General features: G+C 40.9%; 1 non-coding gene across 1 annotated transcript; it reads right to left on the reverse strand.

Annotated features, from left to right (window-relative positions):
- Positions 1-1,042: 1,042 nt before the first annotated feature.
- Positions 1,043-1,149, reverse strand: LOC141615844 (small nucleolar RNA R71). Its single transcript, XR_012530237.1, has one exon. It is a non-coding gene; the product is annotated as a small nucleolar RNA R71 (small nucleolar RNA).
- Positions 1,150-20,145: the final 18,996 nt, after the last annotated feature.

Genomic DNA, 20,145 nt, shown 5'->3' on the forward strand with positions numbered 1-20,145 from the left:
ATCTGGTTAAATTTAATCCTGGATCGGAAGATTGGACTAAATAGACCTGCTATGAATAGTAGACTACCCTGACGAGGACGGAAGTTAAGTTAGTGGGAATCTAGGGTAGAAAGTGGACCGGAAGGACCTTTCCATATCCGTCTCGCAGTAATTTATCTAAGTTGTTTACAGTTGAGTCACTGGACTACCGTACTGAACTGAAATCCTGACATGTGCCCTCTCTATTGATAGTTTATTCTGATTTTCTATCTTTATTGCTCTTTCCTTGCTTCTCTTCCTTTAAATCTTTTAGTTTAGAAAACCAATTACAAACCCCCCCCCCCCCCCAATTTACGACAGCCCTGTCAAATTTTGGCGCCGTTGTCGGGGAGGCAATTGCCCTATCTGTTTTTATTTCGTTTATTTTATCCGTCTCAGGGAATTTTTATTCCTTGAGACAGTTCTTATTTATTTTCTTTCAGTGTTGTGTATGCCCAGGTCAGACAGGTTGGAGTTAGTTTCAGCTGATTCTGAACAAGAGAGACTGTTCAGGCATAGACTCCGTCTGCAAAGAGAATCACGAAAGGAAGCCTTGAGCACTTTCGAACCAGAACTTCAGCATTTCCTATTCACTGAAAATCCGTCTTTTGAAGAAGATACTTTCAGTTCTGTAAACCAACCAGTAAAGATGTTGAACATTACCAGTCATTCGGAGCCTAAAGCATCATCTATTCCTAAAGGTTTTAATCTCCAGACTGAGGATGGGAACACTTTTGACATCCGTCCGTCCTATATCAATTTGGTGGAGAGAAATCTCTTTAAAGGTGTGGCAGGTGAAGACCCGAGGAAGCATATGGAGGTCTTTACGGACTACTGTTCTACTATCCCCGCCACAAAGGGGGTAACTCAAGACAAGATTAAGGAGGTGTTGTTTCCTTTTTCTTTGACTGACTCAGCCAGGGAGTGGCTGACTGATTTGGACCGCACGGCCGCATGGGTCACAGACTGGGAGACCCTTGCTCTTGCTTTTTATAAGAGATATTTCCCTCCGCAGCGCACTAATCAACTGAGGGCAAAAATCACTAGTTTCAAGCAGGCACCCGATGAAACTTTCTATGAAGCGTGGTGCCGTTTCAAGAGGTTGGTGAGGTCTCTTCCTCACCATGGTTTTGATCCGTGGTTTCTGTCCAATCAGTTCTACAATGGGATGTATGATGATCACAGAGCCATACTTGATGCATCATCCAACAGAAGATTCCAAAAGAAAACTGACGATGATAATGGATGGGCCCTTATTGAAGAGATGGCGACCCACTGTGCTGAGTATGGGAACCCGAGGGATGGTATTAGAACAGTTCATGCAGTCGATAAGCAAGTTGTGGCTCAGCTGGAAGCCATGAATGCTAGGTTTGATAAGTTGGAGCTGCATTCTGCTGGGGAGCCTCAGACGGTCCATTTGCTTACTAGAAGGGAGACCGTCGCATGTGAGAGGTCTGGGAGCAACGACGGTTATACTATTGTTGGCTGTCTTACAGAGAAGGAACAGGTCCTTGCTTTTCAACAATACAGGCAAGGAGGGGGTTCCTATTATAATAACCAAGGGGCAGTCCATCCCAATTTGAGGTGGACGAGTCAAAATGTGCTCAATACTACCCCTCATCCACAGCAGCAGCAGCCATATGTCCCTCCTCATAAGGCTCAACAAGGCTTTCAGAAGCCTCCTTCCTTTCCAACACCTAACCAATGTGCATCATCTTCAGGTGGAGTAAGTGAGATAGGTGAGCTAAAGACGATGTTGCAGTCTTTGACAAAGCAATTGCAACTAAGTAACCAGCAAAAAGATGCATCCATCAAGTCACTTAAAACTCAAGTTGCCCAGTTAGCCGTGAACCAATCCACAAGGAAATCGGGACATTTACCGTCACAAGCTGATAAGAATCCACATGAGACGGTAAATTTAATTAATTTGAGGAGCGGTCGTTCATATGAGGGACCGGAATTGTTGAAATCAGGCCCGAGGAAGGTAATAACTGCTGATGAACAGTGTTCTGTTGAAGAAAAAGAGCTGACGACAAAGAAAGTACTCGATCGACTAATTTCCGGCGGTCGATCGAGTAAAAATGCTGAAGAAAGGACTCGATCGAGTGAAATTTTAGCTCGATCGAGTGTACATGAAAAAGAAGAGATCGATCGAGTAAATAAAACTGCTCGATCGAATAATTTTGTTGAAGATTTTACCCGATCGAGTGATATATTTGCTCGATCGAGTGCTGCTGACAAAGAAGACCTTGATCGAGAGCCTGCTAGTGCTCGATCGAGTGAAACATCGCCTGAAAGACCTCGTTCGAGAGGAAAGAAGTCTCGATCGAAGGATTTAGAGCTTGATCCGGCTGATACATTGGAAGAGAGGAACAAAGGGCTCGAGATACCCATCACGGTGCCCTTCCCGGGGCATTTGAAGAGTACTAAGGCTAATCAACAATTCGGCAAATTTGCCGAACTCCTGAAAAGCTTGCAAGTCACTGTGCCGTTCGCCGAATTGCTGACACAGGTACCCTCTTACCTTAAATTTATGAAAGAAATTCTATCACGTAAGAGGCACATTAATGACCATGAGACGGTAGCTTTGACCGAGGTAGGGACGACCCTAGTTCAGAATAAGTTACCTCCCAAACAGTCAGACCCGGGTAGTTGCTCGATTCCGTGTCATATTGGTACCCACTTAATTGATAACGCGTTATGCGATCTTGGCGCTAGCGTGAGTGTCCTACTGCTGTCTCTGGCTAAGAGACTTGGTTTGACCAAGTTTAATTGCACAAATATGACTGTTCAGATGGCCGGCCGTAGTATATCACGGCCACTAGGTGTCATAGAAGACATACCTGTTAAGATCGGGAGGTTCTTTATTCCCGTTGACTTCGTTGTACTTGACATCCCCGAATATACCCATACCCCTATTATATTAAGGAGACCATTTTTATATACTGCCCGTGTAGTGATAGACGTCGGGGGCAAGACATTGACTTTCCAGGTTGGGGACGAGGAATTGATATTCCATCAGTCTAAGTCCCGAAGGGCTGCCATGCAAGCTCAGCCTTGCAATGCCCTCTCTTCTACTGACCCTTTTATTGACACTCCAAATGAAAATTTGGAAAATTGTGCTGTTATCGTGACCCCTCCGCCTCAGATTGAGAGCAAAAAGGAGGAAAGTTCGTCTGTTTTCCTTGCTGCAGGTAAAGATGAAAATATTAAAGGAGTTGTTAATGACTATTGTGCAATTAATGTCAGTCAAAGTTGGAGCGATGATGTTAAAGCTGGTGAGAAAGGAGTAAGGACGAGAAACGTTCGCGCGTATGTGGACGTCAACTATTCTCCTCCTAACGATTCAAGTTCAAGCTCATGGAAATTGAAGAGGACGATCAATGTTGCTGAGGTGACGTCCTCTAGTCAGAAGCCCTCCGAGGGGCTACTGAATTGCTTTGAGAAGTGAGCGGGGAAATGCCCCGTGTAACAAATTGTATAAACAATTTTTAATTTCTTTTCGATTTGTTTATTGCCTTTAATTAGGACAATTAGAGTTTAGACATTTTTAGCGTAGATTAGAAGACTATAGACTGTTACTTTTTGTATTTGGTATTTTGGGATATTTTTGTGACTGTTTTTATGCAGGTTTGGGGAGTTATACGCAAATTCAAAGGCTTACACGAGGAAAAGAGCTCGATCGAGTACTTTTTGTACTCGATCGAGTGAATTTCGTTCGATCGAATGGTTTCTTGTTGCTCGCTCGACAAAAGCAAAAAAGGGGAGTACTCGATCCAGTAACTTTTTACTCGATCGAGTGGATGCATACAAGAAGTTCTCGATCGAGTAGGTTTAAACCACTCGATCGAGTGATTTTGCAAAGGACACACATGGAGTCTCTTTAACTTCCTTCTTTTTCTTATTACTTCATTTCTTCTTTCATTATTTCGTCCTATCCGCATTATTTGCGATAAAAAAAATCCCCAAATCCTCCATTTTTCTTGCCCATTTACCAAATCCACCACCTACATTTTGTTCCTTGCTAATTAATCGTCATTTGCCCTCTATTTCCCCTTTGATTCTTGTTGTTTTACACGGTCAATTAGAGGTTTTAGGGTTTCGCGGTTTTTCGGTCAAAAATCGCCCAATTTGCTTGTTGATTGTCGATTAATTGTTATTTGTAGGTTCCTCATCATCAAGTAAGTAATTCCAATACTTCTTTGCATTTTAATTTCATTAATTTTATTTTTTAAGAAGTGAATTAGGAATTAGGGTTTCAAAATTCCTTATTGGGTCGAATTTTTCGACTATAATTGTAATTCTTTGCCCAATTTGTCTTACTTGATGATTAATTCCCGTACCTCATTGATATTTACATGTTTAATTCGAATTTTTGTGAGAAATTTGTGATTAGGGTTCCTGTTAGTCGAATTTTTCGACCAAAATGTGGGTCTCTCATGACTGTTTTGCTGCCATTGATGCCTGTTACCCGCACCCTGTCACTGTTTACTTGTCTTATTCGAATTATTTGAGGAGAATTGTGGGAATTAGGGCTGTTAGTCGAAAATTTCGATTGTTTAGGGAAATTTTCATGCTGTTTTCACGCTATTTTCATGCTGTTTTCTTATCAAATTTCCCCTGCCCTATTTGTTTAGGATGGATTCTAGCTTTGTGCCTTCCACTAACTCGATTGTCAGCCCGTCCTTGCCTGAGACGGTGGTCCCTGCTGTCACCACCGCCTCCGTACCTGATAGTACCGCAACCAGTGGCTCTGTTTTCCTTGTTTCCGCTGCCGGTACTGTTTTTACACGTGCTAGCACTGCTGCTAGCTCCGTTTCAGCCACAGCTGCTAGCACTGCTGCTAGTCTTTCTTCCTCAGTGACAGTCTCTGCTGCATCTACTGTTGCAGCTACAACTTCTACCTTAGCTACAGTGAGCACCCCTATGGCGGACTCACCTGCAGTCACAGCTGCCTTCAGAGCGGGCCTAGTTCCTCGTACCGTCACTGGACGGTCTTCTACCTCAGGTTCTAGAGGCCATGGTCGTGGTCCTGCTACACCTGCTGCTGGTCATGTTACGATCCGAGTGGACGACACCCTCGACTCCCACCCTGAGTACCCGCAGGTAATTTTTGTTAATGGTGTACATCATACTAGATTTTATACCTTAGTTGAGTGTGACTTTCTCCCTACGCGCTTTCTTTGCCGTACGTCACTTCAGAGGCTCGGCTTCTATGAGCCAGTCTGTGAGCTTCTACGGGGCACGGGGATGACCGGACTTATTACCATAAGTGGCCACACCTTTAGGGAGCTGAGCCTTGAGTTCTTCAGCTCCTTTACCTTCTCCTCCGGGGCACACGATGCTGTTTCCACTAGTCTTTCTGTGTCCTTCCGGTTGTATAACCGGACCTTTTCCATGACACTTGAGGAGTTTGGTACCCGACTCGGCCTTTCCTTTACGGGCGCCACTGTTGCCCCTAGGAAGGTCATTAGTCTGCTTTGGCGGGCTTTGGCACAGACTCCTTTTCACGAGCGAAAGCTCGCCCAGGTCCACCTTCCCCCCGCCCGTTACTTCCTCAGACTGATGAGAAGTACTATTTTTGGCCGAAAGGAGGCAAACAACATCAACAACAACGAGCTTTCTATCTTAGGCGGTTACCTGAACATCGACGGCGAAGGGTCCCTTTACCCTCAACATCGCTTATTTGACCGCCAAGTACTTCTAGGCTCAGGGAGAGAAGCTCATGGGCACTATCGTCTGCGGTGGCATAGCAACCTTTCTTGCCCGTTCTCTCCTCCCCGTCTTGCCTCGTGACTTACCTTATATAGACGGTGATAGGTATATGAGCCTAGCTGCCATGCACTCTCAGACTTGGCTGGCCACAGACTACCGGACATGGAAGATAGATGGTTCCCTGTCCGTGGACCTACCTTGCACCACGCTTCCCCGTCTAGCCCCTTTGCCTACTGTTGCACGGGGCGCCCGACCACCACCTCTACCCGAGTACCACCTCCAAATCCGCCCACCTGCTACCTTACCCGCCGCTAAGAAGCGGCGTAGACTTAAGACCGGAGAGGGATCCACACCTTCCACGGGTGGCCAGACTTCCACGGCCACACCTACCCCGATCCCTACTCCTACTCCTACTCCCGCGACCGACCGACACAGACAGACACGGCCCGGTCCCCACCGGCTAATTTTGTACCTCCTCCACCCTTTTAGGCGTCCTCGGTCATGGACCAAGGGCGCCATGACGGTTTGTTGATTGAGATAGCAGAGAGACAGGCTCGTATGGAGCGGGACATAGCTTTGACTTTGTTCCCTCTATACGAGTATCACATGAGGCGACACCATCCGATCCAAGAGGGTTGGCCACACCCTTCCTTTTACCGGTACCCAGCTGAGGGGTACCCGGGGCCTGCTAGTGAGGAGGAGGAGGACGAGGACCCGGCGGCGGCAGTGGAGAGAGCTCGAGCTGAGCAGAGGAGGAGGAGAGAGCAGGAGGTGGATCCGGACTATACTGTGACGGTGGAGGACGTGACAGAGGAGGCTGACGAGTAGCTGCTGGTCTGCTCACTTCCCCAGTTTTTAGGCTGGTTTGGGGAAGTTCGTGTTTTGTATGTCTATTCTCGCTCTTTTATTTATTTGGTCTCCTTTTTATTTTATTGTTTTTTATTCTTTATTGGTTGTATATTCCCGTCCTCCTGTATATATCTGTTGGTGTATGCTGGAGGACAACGAGGGCGTTGTCCGTTTTGGTTTGGGGAGGGTATTGCATCCTTTTGAGTCTGCATTTGCATTTGTTTTGCATTCATGTTTCTATTTTTCAGCTTGCATTTGTTTTTATTTATTTCTTTAAAATTCAAAAAAACCAAAAAAATTAGAAAATTCAAAAAATTTCAAAAAATATTCACGTTTATTTTTGCATATAGGTTGAGTCGGAACGGTAGATTTCCGTGATGAAATTGCACTTTAACTTGTTTTTTTACTTGAGCCTTGCACTTCTATTGATAGTTATTAGCTTTGTCATATGCATAATCTACGTGTTTTTGTTCAAATATAGCTGACTGTTTAGACTTGACCTGATAAATTGACAACCTACTTTACAATTTCTGAGTTTTAGAGCCCATAAGTGGTGACATTCATGACCGGTTCAATAGGAATTGAGAGTAGTACTCCTTGCATAGCATGTTTATCATTTTTGCACTTTTATGACATTCAATTTCTTGTCAAATGCACACATTCGGGTTTGTGGTCGGTGTCACATGCAGGGAGGTGCTTGCAAATTTTCCCCTTTTCTTATATTTTTCACCCATTTAGCTCCACTTAAGCTAAAACTTGCCTTTTTGACCCATTAGCTACATCCCAAACTGAGTCTGCCTAGTCAAGCTAGTTTAGTATGTCTTTTGTGGTATGATTTTCCGTCTGCAGTTTGGCCCGTATCATTTTGTTTGGAGTTGGTGTAAATAAAGGAAGGAGAAAAAAAAAAGAATTGAAAAAAAAAGTAAGGAGAAACGTGAATAAGGAAGAAAGAAAGAAAAAAAAATGAAAAAGAATGTATGATTCACGTGAAATAGAAAAAAAAAAGAAAAAGAAGTTGAAAAATATTTGATTTATATCAGTTGATTCATTCAGACGGTAATTAAAAAAGGGAAGTTTGTGACCGTCTAATTCCTCCGTTCTTATTCCATATTTTTGAGGAGATTGTGTATGAGTTAGTGAGTTGTGTGCCGAATGAAGGGCACTTGTACTTTATTTTTCAGTCAGTTGAGATTCGGACGGTCTTATATGGTCCTGTTTAGGAACTAGCTTGGCGCTTTTACCTCCACATTACCATAACTTGTTTTGCCTTTTCTCACCTGAACTCACTATTCCCATATCATTTGTAAGCCCTCGGCTGTGACGGACATTATTGGTTGGAGTGTGTGCATTAGTACTTGAATTGTCTTTCATTTTTGTTGCATGCATGCTATGTAGGTCGCAGTTTAGGTGAGTGACTGTTTCTCTTTCTCTCTTTCACATATTTTATTCACCCTTTGCTTCATGAGGGAAGAGTGGCCACGTGACAGTCCGATTTTGTTTGTCTTGCAAGGTCGATAGGTCGGCTGTAATTCCGAACAACTTATAACTCGTTTGCGTATTGACTGTTTAGCTATAACTGTTAATTTTTGTTGCATTAAACTGGTTCAAGTAGACAAGTTAAGCTAGCTCTGAGTTTTCATTTCCGTTCCATTAGTTGCATTTTAGTTTACTCGAGGACGAGTAAAGATTCGGTTTGGGGAGATTTGATACGTGCATTTTGTATAGTCTTTTTAGCCTATTTTAGCACGTATTTCCATGTACTTTTGTACTTCTTTTATCGCATTATGCCCCGAACTGGCTACTTTGGTTCGTTTTGTCCGTTTTGTAGAAATGAACGTAAAAGTAGTGGAATCGTACCATTTTCGTCCTACTTTGCATGCATTTTGGGAGACGGGATTTTTCAGAACGAGATCTTGCATTGGGATGCGTGAAGGAACGGTCTACGGAGCAGTCGGTCACGAGTTTGACCTGTTTCGGAGGAAGAATACTCGTTCGAGCTATTGTATTGCCCGATCGAGTGGTTTCTATGGCTGGAAATGGTCGATCGAGTAGTATATTACTCGATCCAATAGAGCTGGAATTAGGAGTTACTCGATCGAGTAAGAATTCTACTCGATCGAGTAGATTACTTGGAGAAGTGCTCGATCGAAATGTTTGCATCGCTTCGATCGAGTGGTTTTGTCTTTCATGGGCTTTAATTAGTCCGTGAACTTGTTTTTAGCTTATGGACTTAGTAATTTTTCTATTTAAACGCATAATAACTAGGTCATTAGCATTCAGTTTTTTATCTGATCATTCATCTTTCACTGTAAACACTACGTTGGTTTCTCTCTTTCATTGTAACTTTTGCTTTCGGATTTTCTCGCTCGGATTTAGTTGTTCTTTACGCCGGATTCTTGCGATTGTAATCCCTTACTCTCTTTTAATCTTAATTCTTCATTTTGTTTACTTTAATTACATGTTTTATTCTCTTTAATTTCTGCCCTAATTCTTTTATGCAATTTAATTATTATTTCATTATGTTTAATGTTAGTTTATTCTTTGTTATTAGTTTTGATAATATTAATAGCATGAGTAGCTAATCTGTTTCATGATAGGATTAGGGGATCTACGGTAGAAATGTGACAATATTGTAAATAGGTTAGATGAATTAATTGTGAGATTCTGTCCCCATGCAATATAACTGTATTTACCGACTTAGTTGAGTCCACGGTTCTGACTCACCTTCTAATCTGGTTAAATTTAATCCTGGATCGGAAGATTGGACTAAATGGACCTGCTATGAACAGTAGATTACCATGACGAGGACAGAAGTTAAGTTAGGTTGAATCTAGGGTAGAAAGTGGACCGGAAGGACCTTTCCATATCCGTCTCGCAGTAATTTATCTAAGTTGTTTACAGTTGAGTCACTGGACTATCGTAGTGAACCGAAATCCTGACATGTGCCCTCTCTATTGATAGTTTATTCTCATTTTCTGTCTTTATTGCTCTTTCCTTGCTTCTCCTCCTTTAAATCTTTTAGTTTAGAAAACCAATTACAACCCCCCCCCCCTCCCCCATTTGTGACCAAATAGACGGACTCTTACAGATATCTTGCCTCCCTGAGGAGATCGACCTGACTTCCCTAGCTATATAGTTAGAATAGTTAGTTATTTTTGATAGGTATACGACAACCCTGCCAGTTGTCAGCTTCCACTTTCTCCGTTTACGACTGAAGTGCTCAGGGCCGTTAGGGTTCCCTCTTTCTAGCTCATGCCAATGGTTTGGAAAATCGTTCATTCTGTTGAACATCTATGTGCCAAGCATAACTTGGTGATTACTGTTGAAGATTTTAAGAACGTCACCATTTGAAGAGCAATTCTACTGGGTGTTTCAATCTTCGAGTCAGGTCAAAGATGGCTCATCTGATTACCAACTTTGATTCAGGTGATGACAAGAGTTGGGCACAGACCTATATGTTTATCAGGGCTGATTCTATTGCCCCTGACTTGGATTATCTCGGCTATCATGCCGTTGAGGGAGGTAATTTCTTTTTCCTGCATTCAATTTGGGTTAGGAATAGCTTATTAATTTTTAAAAGTTGGCTTACTTGAATTATCTTTGTAGTGGCCGATTGGGCTAGTAATCCTGATGCTGAGGGATCGGCTGACCGGATTGCTGCTTTCATGGCCCTGCCTGTCTGGGGCAAGCACCTATGCCTCGATTTAAGAAGGCTATGTTGAGCACCTACAAAGCTGTTAAGGGTGACAAAGCTTCAGAGGCTTCTTCATCACGCAGTAAGTTTGTTGCCTTCTCTTTGTGAATTGTTTTGTCTGGACACATGTTAGTATTACTGATATAGGGTCTCGTCTTGTAGCTACCAGGGCTTCTGCCAGGATTGCTAGATTTGGGTTGTCTTTGGTGAAGTCAGGCGTTTCCCAAATCACAGGGAAAAAATCACGAAGAAGTGAGGCTACAGGGAGTGATAGCACATTGCAGGTCCAAGCAACTACCCAGCAAACTCAATTGGTGTCTCCCCTAAAGGTCGTTGTTGATGAGCCTAGTCGTGCTGATAAGAGGAAGAGGCCGGATGAGACTTCAGAGGAGGTTGATGAGGTTAGGGGGGTTAGGGGGGTTAGGGCCAGGCTTGACGAGGTTGAATTTGCCAAGGAACAAATCCAGGCTCATTCTTTCTTGGTTGATGATCCCTTCTATAAGTATCAGGCCGATGAGTCGTCTGCTCGTGCTTTGGCTGCTATATATCGTTCCAGAGACTATGCTGCTAACTTGGTTACTATGTTGCAAAAGGTAATGGTTCTGTTTTCCTTAGTTTTGTTTTGGTTATGTGATTTTTGTTTTGTTTTGCCTGATTTGTGGTCTTTTTGTAGACTATGAATGATATGTTAAGGGGTGCCTGTCAGCTGGAATCTTCAAATGGTGTCAAGGATACTTTGGACTGGGAGGTGCAATGCCTGAAGAAAGTTGTTGCGTCCCTGAAAACATATTTGGAAGTGCTCAAAGCGGAGAATGAATCTTTGAAGAAAGACAATGAGGCAGAGAAAGCGCGGTTGGTTGTTGAGACATCAAATCTGGGTTCTGCTCAGAATGCCGTGAAGTCTATCCAGACCAAGCTTGATGTCGTTCAGGAGGGGTTAAAGGCTGAGAAGCAGGCTATGCAGGATCAGCTGAAGGTGAATGAGGAGATAGCTGCTGAGAGGGACTTGGTGCAAGGTAGATACAAGGATGCTGCCATGTATTTCTTTGGCAAGGGTCGTGTAGATGCCATGAAGGAGCATGTTGAAGTCAGGCCAAATTGGAACCCTGATAAGGAGATGTCTGACCTCAATGCCACTTACCCTGACCTCTGCAAGTTGCATGCTGATGACGAGGTTGACTCTCCCCCATCCAAGGAAAAAAGTGGTGAACCCGATGATGAAGAGGAAGAGGAGGAGCCAGCTGATGAGGGTATTATTTCTGCTACTGCTTCCAAGGCAGGCTAATAGCTTAGTTTTTAAGTTTAAGTGTTTTTTGGCCCATTCAGGGGGGATGTCTCCTGAACAAACAATTTTTAGAAAAGTTGGTATTTTTGTCCTACCCGGGAGAGATGTTCCCTGGGCAACTTTAGATCTGTTTGATGCAATTTGAAGTCGTTTCTCTTGTTCCTTTGAATGTCCTGATTTGATTAATTGGTACCTGTTCAAAGTATTTTGTTAGAAAAATGCCTGTCAGGAGGGCTTATGGCCCTCAATCTTTTTTAGGAAATTGTGGCTTTTGCCTGTCAGGAGGGCTTTTCTGGGTGAGAGGGGTGGTTGCCAATCAGGAGGCTTATGGCCCTTAGCCTGTCAGGAGGGCTTTAAAGACAAGTGGTCTGGTCTTTTCCACCATCATACTTGTCTCTTTTTTTTACTGAGCTCAGTTTTTTTGTGTATTTCTTTGATGAGGCAGGCACGTGCCAAGTTTTGTGAAGCATTTCTGAGATGCAGTTCAGGTTGGGTGGAGTGGCCCTCAATCCTGAACATTTGTTTAAGCCTGTGTATAATGATTATGGAAAAAAGGCGTAAAACAAGTTTTCAGGATTTAACATAGTAAGGACATAATAGGCAGGCATGGTAGGATTTGTACTTAAACAAGTATTCAGGATTTAACATAGTAAGGACATAATAGGTAGGCATAATGATTATGGAGTGGCCACTGTTTGCTGGTAGGAAGCTATTCTGATCTTGGCTGCATCTCTTAATTCTTCAGCCAGGGTCAGGCTATCTTGCAGTAGTGGCTTGTTTTCTTCTATAGTGTTTAGGCTACTTCTGGTGGTTGGTACATGGATTTCTGTTGGGATCACTGCTTCACAACCATAGACCAGGGAGTAAGGGGTCTGGCCTGTGTATGTCTTGGTTGTGGTCCTGTCAGCCCAGAGGACTAAAGGAAGTTCTTCAGCCCACCTGCCTTTTCTTCTCTATAGTTTTTTCTTCAGGCAGCTGATCACTACTTTGTTGCTAGATTCTGCCTGGCCTTTGGGTTTTGGGTAGCCTGGTGTAGAGGTTACCAGACTGATATTCCATTCTGCACAGAAGGCTTTTGTCCTTTTTCCCACGAATTGAGTTCCGTTGTCACAGATTATTTCTGAAGGGATTCCATATCTGCATATGATATTGCATTTGATGAATGAGATAACATCCTTTTTTTTATTTTCCTGTATGAGTCAACCTCTATCCACTTTGAGAAGTAATCAGTTATGGCTAACATGAAGACTTTTTGTCCTGGAGCTTGTGGTAGCTTGCCTACAATATTCATTCCCCATTTCATAAATGGCCAGAGAGCTGAAATGGAATGTAGTAGCTCTGATAGTTGATGAATGAATGGAAAATGGAGTTGGCAGGCATCACATTTGGAATTGTAAGCTATGCAATCAGCTCTAAGGGTTGGCCAGAAGTAGCATGTCCTTAGAACCCTGCTTGCCAGGCTCCTACCACTGGCCTTTATGATTTCCATAATATCCATCATGTATATCCTCAATAACCTGTTTAGCTTCATGGGGTTCCAGGCATCTCAGATAAGGTCCGGCCTGAGACTTTTTGAACAACATGTTATTTATTATAGAATAGGCAGAGGCTCTAATTCTAAGGGCCCTTGCTTCATGCCTGTCTTTAGGTAGTATCCCCTGTAAGAACCAATCATTGTATGGTTTGGTCCAGGAGTTTGTGTCCTTATTAATGGGACAGGTTTGGTCAGGCTTTTCAATGGTCGGTTCTAACAGATGAACAATATGTATTTTGTTAAATACAGCAGGGCTAGCCTGAGTGTTTAGGTCTCTTGTTATTTGATCAATGTCAAATGAACTAAATGTTTTGCAAAGGTTTTTGACGTAGTCTAAATAAAGGATCATTTTGGAATCCTTTGCATATGTTCCTTTTGCTTGATTGGAAATTAAAAGGGAGTCAGTTTTTACCTTGAGATTTTTCACACCAAGATCTATACATACCTTGAGTCCAGCTATCAGGGCTTCATATTCAGCTTCATTGTTTGTTGCTTTGAACTCACAACTAATAGCTTGAGCAATCAGATCTCCCTGTGGTGATTTCAGTACTAATCCTAGGCTAGTTCCTCTCATATTTTTTGCTCCATCTACGTGTAAGGTCCATTCCTAGCCTAATTTGTGGGTGTCTAGATGGTTGACCTCTTTTATAAGGTATGGTTCTAGGCTGGGACTAAATTTAGCCACAAAGTCTGATAAGGCCTGAGATTTAATGGTTGTCCTAGGTTCAAAGGTTATGTCATAAGTACTTAGTTGTACTGACCATTTTGCCATTCTGCCTGAAAGCTCGGGTTTTCTCAGGACAGATTTGATAGGCAGGTTGGTCCTGACAATTATTGGGTGACTCTCAAAGTAAGGTCTAAGTTTTGTACAGGATATAATTAAAGCAAGCACATATTTTTCAAGTAATCCATACCTTATTTCCGCGTCCAGGAGACTCTTACATACATAGTAGACAGGGTGTTGTTGGCCTTCGATCTCCTTGGTTAGGACTACACTTACTGTTGTTTCAGTGACTGATAAGTAAACCGTCAGGGGTTCTCCTTTGTTAGGTTTGGCCAGCAGTGGAGGAGTAGCCAGGTAGGTTTCAAATCTTGGAAGGCTATTTCATGTTCAAGCATCCATTTAAAAGATTTCTTCTTCCTGAGGAGGTCATAAAAGGATCTGCATCTTTCAGATGACCTGGATATGAATCTATTCAGGGCTGCAACTCTTCCTGATAATCTCTGGATATCTTTGACTGATTTGGGAGATTCTAATTCCAAGATGGCTTTTATCTGTTCTGGGCTTCTTCAATCCCTCTTTTTGTCACCACGTATATTCAAGGAATTTGCCTGAAGAGACTCCAAAGTGGCATTTGGAGGGGTTGAGCTTCATATTGAATTCTTCCAGGATCTTGAAGGCTACATCCAAATCCTTTATATGATCCTTAGCCTTCTTTGATTTAACCACCATGTCATCAATGTAGACCTCCATTATGTCACCTATTTGATCTTTGAACATCTTGTTGACCAGGCGTTGGTAGGTTGCCCCTGCATTCTTCAGGCCAAAGGGCATTGCTGTGTAACATTATATGCCCCTTTCTGTGATGAATGCAGTGTTTTCCTGGTCAGCTGGGTGCATCATGATCTGGTTGAATCCACTTGAAGCATCCATAAACGTTAATAACTCATGCCCCGCTGTAGCATCTACCATGGCATCAATATGAGGAAGTGGGAATGGATCTTTTGGGAGGCTTTTTTTATGTATGTGTAGTCTACACAAATTCTCCACTTGCCATTCTTCTTTTGTACCACAACCACATTAGCTAGCCATTCAGGGTACATTACTTCTCTGATTATTCCCATGTCTTGGAGTTTGTCCACCTCTTCATTAATGATAGAGTTGCGTTCAGGGGCAAACTTCCTCCTTTTCTGTTGTACAGGCTTAAATGTGTTGTCAATATTAAGTTTATAGGTAATAATATTGGCATCTATACCAGTCATATCAAAGTGGGACCAAGCAAAACATGAAGATTTATTCTTAAGAAAACTTACTAGTTCTGGTCTGATATTGTCAGGGACATCAGATCCTATCAGTACGTGCCTGTCAGGATACTCAGGGTTTAAAATTACCTGATCTGTTTCCATTTGCGTTTGTGCCATATAAGTGCTCCTGACAGGGTACTTTAATTGTTAGGCGAGAGATTTACCTGCCTTGGAATGTTTTAATGATTCAGTATAACCATCCTGGGCAGACTTTTGTTCACCTTTGATGGTTGCTATTCCCCACTCTGTTGGTATTTTGACACATTGATGATAGGTTGAAGAGATAGCTCGGACAATGTAGATCCAAGGTTTGCCTAGGATGGAATTGTAGGATGACAGGCAGTCCAGGACTCCAAATCTCTCATATGATGAGACTTCTTCCACGTATGTTGGCAGGTAGATTTCTCCCAGAGTGTTCTTTGTTTCACCACTTAATCTGTAATACCCCGTACCTTTGGAATAAATTATTATTTTAGAAAACGTTTTTAATAATATTACCGGTAGCTGTTCATATATTAATAAGATATTTTTCAGTTAGTATAGCAAGACGGAGTGATAACAATATTGACAAAGGTAAAGTATAATGATACTAGTATATATTATATTATATTGTTATATTATTAAAGTAATACTTAGCTAACCCTATGATAGTAATACTAATAATTAATATTATATCTTATACTAAATATTATACCACTATTATTATTATTATAAGAGAACAACCCATAATATTACCTAGCCCTACTTTAATATTACCTAGCCCTACTATTCTGGTATTCCCTAGAACACATATAAAGAAAAGAAAGAGAACAGACCATAGCCGGCGGCGAGAACGAATGAGAACGGGAGCAAGCAGGGTCGTCATCCTTGTCGTTGCCACTGAGTTTTCAACGTATCTATCGTCTTCACTCTCTAACCTATTAGCCTCAAGGTAATAACCCGTTTCGCGGTTTAATACATTAATGTGTAGTATGTTAATTTAAGTCGAAAAAGTATGTTTGTGTCACCGTGTCTAATTCGCTGGGTAGTATATGAGCGTCCTAGGGGTCGTGAGGGGTACATGTGTAGTCTTTTGGGGTTGTTTCATGGTCAAATTTGGTTGCGTATATGGGAGAAGTAGGCTGCTTTGTTTTGCGCGATTTTCGGCAAGGATTGGAAGGCGTGTGAAATGTTTAGGCTAAGTCGGACTCCAATAATGGTAGAGCACGTTAGTTAAGTTATGGGTATTGTATTGGTAGCCATATCGGGTTGTCTTGTCACCGTCTTCGCGACGCCATAATACTCTGTTATACTTGAATGAATTTTGCGCGATGTTGTTAATAGAATTGGGGGTGGGTTCTTGTTCAGACCGTTACAGGTGATACGTTAGTGGTAGTAGTCGGGTCGTCGAGTTAGCCAGGTCGTGCGTGTATAGTGTGGTGGTGACCGTCGGTGCGGGCGCGTTGGTTGGGTCGTCTGCTCGTGGGTTGGTTTCAGGTCAGTTTATTACCGTCGCATCAATGACGTAGGTGACTCCTATTTTGAGTTGAATTGTTAGTCGAGTTCCAGGAGTCGGGTTGTGTGGTGTTTTGATGAGTGTCGGGTGTTATAGGAATTATAGCGTGAGTTATTTTTGTGTGTGCATGGGATTGTATAATGATTAGATAGTGTAAGGGCGTATCGTTGTTGAGTGACTATATCAGTAATAACATATATATATATATATATATATGATTGGGTTTAAATGTTGTGGGCGTGTGGTGTTACATGGTGTAGCAAGGCAAACATGAAAATATAATATAATATAATATAGTGGTGTGGCCATCTTAATATTATAAGAATATAATGAGTAATTGATCAGTAGCTTTACATGGCCATGGTGACATTATAAGGAGTAGTAGTTTCTAATTAGGTTGTTAAAGGGCAATGTTGCTTAGTGATCTTTAATTATTAATGAGACAATCATTATGGTAAATTATCTTATAAATAGAATCAATTTTAATTATATGTGGTATATATATACTTTGTAAGTCGGATTTGGTAAAGGATGACCGCTATTCCTTGTACTTTGCTAATTGAATTTGCGACCGTTTCAGGTAGGGATTATCCTACTCAACTATTTAATTGTGCAATTGTAATTGTTTGTGAATATATGGTTCTTGGAATATGGTGATTGCGATTATATGGAGTTGAGATTATGATGTTGGAGTTGTTATTAGTATGATGAGAATTTGGATGTTGTTGAGTCGGTGATGGTGATTTTATTTGAAGGGACCAAACTGCTAGTCCTTGTTTGTAGTGGATTGAAGGGACCGATTTACCGCTAGTCCTTGTGAGTTATTTGTTGAAGGGACCGATATACCGCTAGTCCTTGTGTATTATTGAAGGGACCGGTCTGAGCAACCGCTAGTCCTTGTGGCGTCAGTTGATCACTGGCCGCCCCTCAGAGTCGCTTCCCTAGTAGGCTCACTACTAGGGAGATGTGCACATTCGGAGCTGAGGAAGCGTTAAGACGGAGTTTGTAGGAGGGATGTGATTGGAGTATGTTGTGGACGGACAAATATTATGGGTGCTACCATAACCTGTGATTTTTATAACTGAGCTGAATTTATTATTGTGATAACACTGTTGTCTCTATTTATGCCGTTAATTATGTTGTTGGCTTAGTCCCTACTCAACCTTGTGGTTGACAGTGTATTCGTGAATACCTGTAATGAACCATAATGGAGAGCAGATTTGACAGGTACAAAAGACTAACTGACTTGGGAGCATTGAGACATGAGCTTGAGTTGGACCATAGTTGTTGTCTAGATCACTTAGATTAGTAATCACTTTATTTATTCCGCTGCGAGTTGTATCAAGTTTTATATTATGTCTAGTTTGGATAAGTTATAATAATATGTAATCGCTAAGTTTTAATTAAAGTACTTTGGTATTGTTGTACGTTATTATTCACTACCTCGGGAAACCGAGATGGTAACAGCCTTATTTATTTGGGAATGTCTAGCTAAAGGCTCCTGAATAAATGAGGGTGTTACAAATTGGCATCAGAGCTACTCGTTCTTTCTTGGTTAGGTGTTGAAATCGTCACATCTTAGCACCACTCTTTTAACCTTTTCAAGTCTTCTTAAATTTTGAGTTGTAAATTTATTTTAGGGTTTTTTGATAACTGCTACCACAAGTAAACCACTTTTTGAGAACTGCTACCAAGGTAAAAAAGTTTAAAAAATGCTACCACAATTCTTGCTTCGTTAAAAATTCAGTACCAATTAATTAAACGAGCCTACTTGAATCAATCTCAGCCGTTCATTTCAAATGTTTAGTTTATGTTATATTTGCCATCCCTATTTTACCCTTCCCCCTCTTTATAACATACTCAGTTACTCACTACCTCATTTCCTTACACTTAAACTCTTCAATTCCATTAATTCCTCTTCAAATTCTCATTTGTTCTTCCCTAATTCTTATTTCATAAATTAGATCTATTCATTAAATCTTTCTCTTTGAATCTATTATCAGGTAACAATTCCTTTCAATTCATTCATTCTCTTTCCTTCTACTCTATTAATTAATTATTCATGTTAAATCTCACCTTTATTTTCAAATTAGGGTTTTACGAAATCTGGGTTTATGGTATTTGAATCTTGTAATTAGGCAATCTAATAAACAAATAACTAATAAAATCAATGAACAATCAAAAAATTGTACTACTAAACTAAAGGTAAAGAGTAAAGAAGGAATACAAATCTGAGAATGAAGAGACGAAAATGCCGACAAAGGGCTTTTCCAGGTTAATAATGTAAAATAAGGAAGGTTAATGTTATTAGGTTAAATTATTGCAAATGATTAGGTTAATTTGAGGAAGACGAAAGAGTAGAAGTGATAGTCCCTAATTTAAACCATGATAGTGGGTTATGATGGGTTATGAAGAAACTTTGTATTTTATGGGTAAGAAAGGGGAAAGGTAAAAGGAGGGGTATTTTTGTCTTTTCATGTCAAAAATTAGGTTTCGCTATGAATTGGTACTGAATTTTTAACGAACCAAAAATTATGGTAGCATTTTTTAAACTTTTTTTTACCTTGGTAGCAGTTCTAAAAAACTGGTTTACTCGTGGTAGCAGTTATCAAAAAACCCTTTATTTTATTATTTGAAATTTTAAGTTCGAGGACGAACTTTATTTTAAGGTGGGTGGAATGTAATACCACTCAGAATTTGAAAATAATGTTTTTGTTTTCCTAAATCAAACTTCGGGGACGAAGTTCATTTTATGAAGGGAAGATTATAATACTCCAAATATTTATATATTCTTATAATTTAATTTACTACTTTAAACTAATTTGTAACTCTTTCGGTTTTATTCTATTAGGCACTTATTTGATTTTATTTTGAGAATAGTCATATCGGGCCAAATTGGACCGAAGCATTAACATGATTATAAAAGCTCAACTTTTTCCTTCTTTTCTAATCATACTAGTTAAACCTAATATCTAGTCAATCATCCCCTTCTGTTATTCCTTTGTGCCGCCAAACTTATCACTTTGCCATCTGGGATCATCATCAACTCTCATTGAATTGATCAATAGTTATCTAGTGACTTTCCTATATTAGTGTGCCATTACTTCATATTGGCCATTACTTTCCACTTCTCTTTGTACTTTTGTGACTTGTTCGTCAATTTTCCCTTCATCTGAGGTAACACGATTCTACCAATCCTATTATTAATAATATTGTTCGGGGTTTTATGAACTATATGTTAATTGTTGTTACTATTTTTCATTGATGTGTGGAATTTAGTTTACTATATGATGATAATTATTTTTATTGGTATAATAATAGTAATAAATAATATATTGTTATTGGATTTGTGAGGTGGGTACAATTTACAAAAGGGTTGAGATTGATTATTGTGACAAAAGTTAGAGATTGATAAAAGTTGGTTATGATAAGAAAGAGGAAATCCACCGCTTAAACACAAAAGCTAGTGTACCATAGAATAATTAGGATAACATGTGGCTTGGATTAATAACTATGAAATTAAAAGGAGG

This window comes from Silene latifolia, chromosome 11 (assembly GCF_048544455.1).
Source record: "Silene latifolia isolate original U9 population chromosome 11, ASM4854445v1, whole genome shotgun sequence".
Taxonomy (NCBI): Eukaryota; Viridiplantae; Streptophyta; class Magnoliopsida; order Caryophyllales; family Caryophyllaceae; genus Silene; species Silene latifolia.